Source organism: Tenrec ecaudatus, chromosome Y (genome assembly GCF_050624435.1).
Source record: "Tenrec ecaudatus isolate mTenEca1 chromosome Y, mTenEca1.hap1, whole genome shotgun sequence".
Classification (NCBI taxonomy): Eukaryota; Metazoa; Chordata; class Mammalia; order Afrosoricida; family Tenrecidae; genus Tenrec; species Tenrec ecaudatus.
Genome location: NC_134549.1, coordinates 19,568,406 through 19,574,621, shown reverse-complemented (window position 1 = coordinate 19,574,621; position 6,216 = coordinate 19,568,406). Strand labels below are relative to the sequence as shown.

At 62.4% G+C, this 6,216-nt stretch overlaps 1 long non-coding RNA gene across 1 annotated transcript in view; it reads right to left on the bottom strand.

Annotated features, from left to right (window-relative positions):
- LOC142435569 (uncharacterized) overlaps positions 1–4,892 on the bottom strand; it is a 9,601-nt gene extending 4,709 nt beyond the window's left edge. Inside the window, exon 1 of the long non-coding RNA XR_012781576.1 lies at positions 4,770–4,892. This is a non-coding gene — a long non-coding RNA (uncharacterized LOC142435569). The remainder of the gene's footprint in view (positions 1–4,769) is intronic.
- Positions 4,893–6,216: the final 1,324 nt, after the last annotated feature.

Genomic DNA, 6,216 nt, shown 5'->3' with positions numbered 1-6,216 from the left:
CTCCCTGAAGAGGCGGCCACTGCACAGAGAAAGCCTCCCCCCATCTCCTTGGGAAACGGGGAGCAGAAAGGGTGGATTTCAGATTTACTCTTTGGTCAGCCCTTGCCTGCAGCTGTTTGCACCCAGCTGCCAGCCTGAAGGCGCAGGGGGGGCGCGGCGGGAGAAGTGCCTGGCTGCCGTCTGCGTCTGTAAATCTTCCGGCCGAGAGAAACTTCGGAAGCAGAAGGTCTTCTCTGTCCACACACGGGGTCGGGGGGTGGGGGGTCTGCACAGACTCGCTGGCACCCACCTCCTGGAGGTTCGCTGTTGGAACTACCCCCCCCCTCCCCAGGTGCCGCGCAAGAAAGGCCTGACTGTCTGCTCCCATCAAGACCGTGCCCAGGAAGCCCTGCACCCCACAGTGCCCTTCTGCTGCCCGAGTTCCACAAAGTGGGTGCTGACACCCCCCTGGACACATCGCTTGTGGGGGGGGCTGTCACAGCAGATGCCTACACCTCTGAGCAGTGGAACCAGCGGGGTTCATGGCCGGGGGTGGAGGGGTCACGTCATGTCGCTTGTTTTTTTTCCTGAACCTCTGGGGCTGCTGGGGGGGGGGGCTCATGCCTGTAAGGGACGGGGGGAGGGAGCAGTGGTTAGAGCAGGTCAGAGACGAGTCTACAAGACATGGAGGACGGACACACACACACTCCCTGCCAGACATCCCTGCTCACAAGTCACCTGAAGCCGACGGAGCCCGAGCCCTGCACCTGGAGGAGCCACGTGGAGGCCACGCCGGCGCTGAGCTGCTTCCACGGCCACTGGATCCACAGACTCTGCACCCGCCGGCCTGTGACCCTCCTGCATTCGGCGTCATTGCATGAGCTGCATGCGTCTGAAGAGGGATTTATAGACTGGACCTGTGGGCTCATATCAAACTGACGGGCTTGATTGGACGAACGGGGATGTTTTCTTAACGTACAATTGCTCGTTATGTTACGCTCTTTCCAATGCAAGTACGAGTGTCTATGAATCTGTTTCTCTAGTCCACCGGGCTTACACACTGTACTATGTTTCCAGATGTTTCTATTAACCTTTGTTTATGCAGGTCTTCAACTCTCCAGGCTCGCTACTATTGTTTCCAAATGTTACCACCAGTCCCTGCTCGCTACTATGTTTCCACCAGTCCCTGCTCGCTACTATGTTTCCATTAGTCCCTGCTGGCTACTATGTTTCCACCAGTCCCTGCTCGCTACTATGTTTCCACCAGTCCCTGCTCGCTACTATGTTTCCACCAGTCCCTGCTGGCTACTATGTTTCCACCAGTCCCTGCTGGCTACTATGTTTCCACTAGTCCCTGCTGGCTACTATGTTTCCACCAGTCCCTGCTCACTACTGTTTCCACCAGTCCCTGCTGGCTACTATGTTTCCACTAGTCCCTGCTGGCTACTATGTTTCCATTTGCCCTTGTTCATATTGTTCAACCCTCCACAGTTGCTACTATGTCTCCCAATTAGCCTGAACGGAAGCTCAACGCTCCCTACAAGCAGTGGCTTCCTCTTGCCCCCTTCCACCGACCCTGGTGCCCCCAGCCAGTGATGCCAACCCACCAGCCACTCACTCCCGGGGGGCGGGCAGAGCTGGGCTGTCTGCTCCCGTAAGATTTTCAGCTTTTAAAATGCACCCATAAGACAAATACCAGCTCTCGCAGACGGACGCTGCAAGACATGGACAAAACTGGAGAACATTCTGCTTAGCGAGTTGGTCCCTAAAAGACCCTGCGGCTCCAGCCCCACCTCACCTTCCCAAGACCTCTCCCGGAAAGTCCCCCCTCTCCCCACCTTCTCCTGTCTCTCTCTGTCTCTCTCTCTGTCTCTCTCTCCCTTCCTGACTTCAGCTGGTCTCTCTGCACGCTGTCTTTCAAGGCCCCCCTTGACTCTCCTTCCATCTGAACAGCGGCCCGCTCGCTCCAATTAACCCCGTTCGTTAAAAGCCCAGGGGCTCAGGGTCCACTCTGTGAGGCCCCTTCCACCGGGTCTCTCTTCTGGACGATAAGAGGTAACAGGGGCAGGGAGAGGGGCGAGGCAGGAAGTTGGTGGAGGGAGGGATGAGGGGAGAGACCCACCCGGAGGGGCGGTTCACGGAATCCCGGGACAGATTTGATCTGCTGAGTCGGGCCTGGCGGCTGCTGCCCCCAAACAAGGCTTCCTTCTTCGTTTATTTCTTTTAAAGACCGTTTGATCAGGGCCTCTGGCGACTCGTGTTTCAACCCACGTACTTGTACGTCCGTTGCCCACCGGTCATTTATAGACATTTACTTTCTGCCGAGCAGACAAACCAGCGCACAACCCCCCACACCCCCCTCCGCTGGCGAGAACGAGGGGGGTCGAGGTGGACACCCCGAGCCCATCCGTGGTCAGTGGAGCATCCCCCACCGAGGGGTGGCCGGGAAGGGATGAGTCAACCCGGGAAAGCACCTTGAGGCCCCCCCACCCCCGTCCAGTGCCGCTCCCCACTCTGGAAGGGACAGGAGCATGGACATTGAGGCGGCCACTCTGGAAGGGACAGGAGCATGGACATTGAGGCGGTCACTCTGGAAGGGACAGGAGCATGGACATTGAGGCGGTCACTCTGGAAGGGACAGGAGCATGGACATTGAGGCGGCCACTCTGGAAGGGACAGGAGCATGGACATTGAGGCGGCCACTCTGGAAGGGACAGGAGCATGGACATTGAGGCGGCCACTCTGTTGAGGCCCAGGAATGGGAGAAAACATACCAGAAGGTTTTCTTCACAATCGAAACAAATAGTTAAACTTTAAAGAGAGAGAGAGACAGACAGACAGACAGAGAGAGAGAGAAAGAGACAGGGGCGACACCTTTAGCTGCTAAGGACAAGGTCGGGGGTTCAAGTCCACCAGCAGCTCCTGGGGAGAGAGACCAGCCCGTCTGCCCCCGTGCAGACTGACCGCCTGGGGGACCCCCAGGGGCAGCTCCGCCCTGTCCTGTAGGGTCCCCGTGAGTCGGCGTCCCCTCCATGGCAGTGGGGTTTGCGTCCACTGAGGGGCCGGATGAGACTGTCCCCCAGCTAAGTCCGTGCTTGTGGTCCCGGGTCTGGAAAGCCGGCCCCGGTGGGACAGACCCGCTCGGTGATGATCTGTAACTCAGTCTGAAGCCAGGCTCTCAGGACGGCACAGGGTCCCCCCTCACCCCGTAAAACACGAGTCATCCTGCGTCTGGCTGTTCTCTGTCGATGAAGAGCCTCCAGGTCCTGCAGCCCCAGTGACCCACGGACCCCCCGAAAACCTAGCATGCCGTCTGCTGCTGCTGCTGGCCACAGGCTGCCCCCCGGGGGGGCTCGGGGCGCCCCAGGTCAGCCAGCACTGGGTCACGACGCGGAGTCACCTCCCTGCTGGTTCGTGGGGCTCCTGGGACGTCGCCGCCCGTGGACGGTGTCGTATGTTGGCTGTGACACGCACACGCCTTACGAAAGATCTGTGAGCCCCGCGAGAGACACCACGGAAAATACACTCTCTCGCTCTCAGTCCTGACACGGGACCAGGTCCCCTTGTGCCCCACTGTCCGTCTGTCTGTCGTTAATGTTTTCCATTATTGCAAAGTTGCTCCTGAGGCCCCGTTTGCTTGTGGGGGACCTCGTACCCCCACAGTGACGGTGCTTCGGGTCCTGGTGTCCAGGGCGAACTGATTAGCTCCCCATTCAGCCGAAGTGATGCAGTTTGGTCCCTGCCCTGGGCTGCCATTGTTCCACGTGACATCGAAGTGCCCTTCCCAGTGTCCTCTGTGTCCCCACCCGGCCTTCTGAGCTTTGGTTTTTTGGGGGGGCACCTGGGTGGGCTGGAGGCTCCAGGGCGCATCTGCTCACCCCTGAGCCGGCAGGCGAGCTCTTTCCCGGGTCCCTAAGGGGAGAGGTCCAGCCGAGGTCCAACACTGGCCGCTCAGACCAGCAGAGCTGACCTCTGCTCGCCTCCTGGACACTGGCTCGGGGCGAGCAGGCCTCAGCCACGCTCACAGCCAGGGACTGCCCACTGTGTTAAAGCAGGCCTGCCCTTTGACCCCGCTGGCCAGCCAGCACCGCGGGCTGGACAGAGAGACTGACAGGTCTGGGGGTGCGGAGAGGAATCCTGGGGCCACAGAGGCCGAGCACCAGTCGGGGCTCAGCAGCTCCTCAGGGGCAAGAGGAGGCTCTCTGCCCCCCCTCCTCCCCGCTGTGCAGATTCACAACGCTCCAGGACACGGGGGGTGGGGTGCAAGGTTGGGGGGTGTCAGCTCTGTCGGACACACCGAGTGGCCTTTTACCCAGGACACGCTCTCTCCTTGCAGATATTTCCCAACAGCCTGCAGTGACTGTCCCCCAGGGAGACCGCGCGCATGTGAGCTAGGGATGGGGCTGGCGGTGGAAGGAGGGGGGCGGGGAGGAGATGCCACCCACACCCCACAGTGCACAGGACCTCCCAGCACAGAGAATGACTAGTGGGGGGACCAGGGACGCTGCCCCACCCCCCACAGTGCACAGGACCCCCCAGCACAGAGAATGACTAGTGGGGGGACCAGGGACGCTGCCCCACACCCCACAGTGCACAGGACCCCCCAGCACAGAGAATGACTAGTGGGGGGACCAGGGACACTGCCCCACACCCAACAGTGCACAGGACCCCCCAGCACAGAGAATGACTAGTGGGGGGACCAGGGACGCTGCCCCACCCCCCACAGTGCACAGGACCCCCCAGAACCGCTGCTCTAGGCTCCCAGGTCAGGGACCCCGGGTGAGGCTCACCGTCTTCACCGCACGGGAGGCCGGGGGGCGATGCGCGTCTCGGGGCCACTTGGATCCCAGAGAGCCCGCTTTCTCCGCGCCCGCTCCCCCGTTGACGCGTGCGTGCTTCACGGAAGCCTCGCCACGCGCCCACGCACGCACGCACGCACGCACGCGGGCACGTACGCACGCACGCACGCTCGCACGAGGGCACTTACACACGCACGCACGCGGACACGGAGGCACGTACACACGCAGGCACTTACGCACGGAGGCACGTACGCACACACGCTCCACGCACGCACTTGGGCACGCACAATCGCACGCGGGCACGCACGCGGGCACGCACGCACTGACGTTCAGGCGCAAGCACGTAGGCGTTCACTGGCATCTGAATTCACTGCTCCAGCGGTGCGGCCATCATTCATTCATGACGATCTGCGTCCTCCGTTCACTCGCTCGCTCGGCTCCCCCGCCATGCACTCATTCATTCACCCATTCATTCACTCACTCATTCATTCATTCACCCATTCATTCATTCATTCAGAGTGCACGCCTCCAGGCGCACCTTCATCCAGCCCGTGTGAACCCTGCCTCACTCACTCACTCACAGGACGCATTCATTCGGCCCCTGTAAGTCCGTCCCTTCACTCATTCATGTGACGCCCTCATTCATTCATTCATTCATTCATTCATCAGTCCTGTGCAAACCTTCACTCCCTCATCGCTCACCCTCATCCATCTCCCGCCCCGCCTCACGGCCCCTCCCCCACCACGGCCCCTCCCCCACCAAGGGGTCAGCCCTCACAGACCCCTCCCCCATCCATGGGCCCCTTCCCCACCACGGACCCCCTCCCCCCCACGGGCTCAGCCCTGATGGCCCCCTCCCCCACCACAGTCCCCACCCCCTCGGATCCCTCCCCCATCACCTGCTCAGCCCTTACGGGCCCCTCCCCCATCGCCGACCCCCTCCCCCCATGGGCCCCGCCCCCACCACAGGCTCAGCCCTCACGGACCCTCCCCCACCACGGTCCCCTCCCCCACCATGGCCCCCTCCCCCACCAAGGGGTTAGCCCTTACGACCCCTCCCCCATTCATGGGCCCCTCCCCCACCACGGGCTCAGCCCTCACGGCCCCTCCCCCATCACCGACCCCTCCCCCACGGGCCCCGCCCCCACCATAGGCTCAGCCCTTACAGCCCCTCCCCCACCGTGGGCCCCTCCCCCATCACGGCCCCTCCCCCCATTGGCCCCTCCCCCATCACAGGCTCAGCCCTCACAGACCCCTCCCCCACCAAGGGCTCAGCCCTTACGGCCCCTCCCCCACCGTGGGCCCCTCCCCCATCACGGCCCCTCCCCCACCACGGGCTCAGCCCCCACCGTGCGCCCCGCCCCCACTGCCCTGAGGAAGCGCGAGGGGCGGGGCGGGGCCCGGGGTGGGGGCGCCGGCTCCGAGCCTTTGTGGGGGG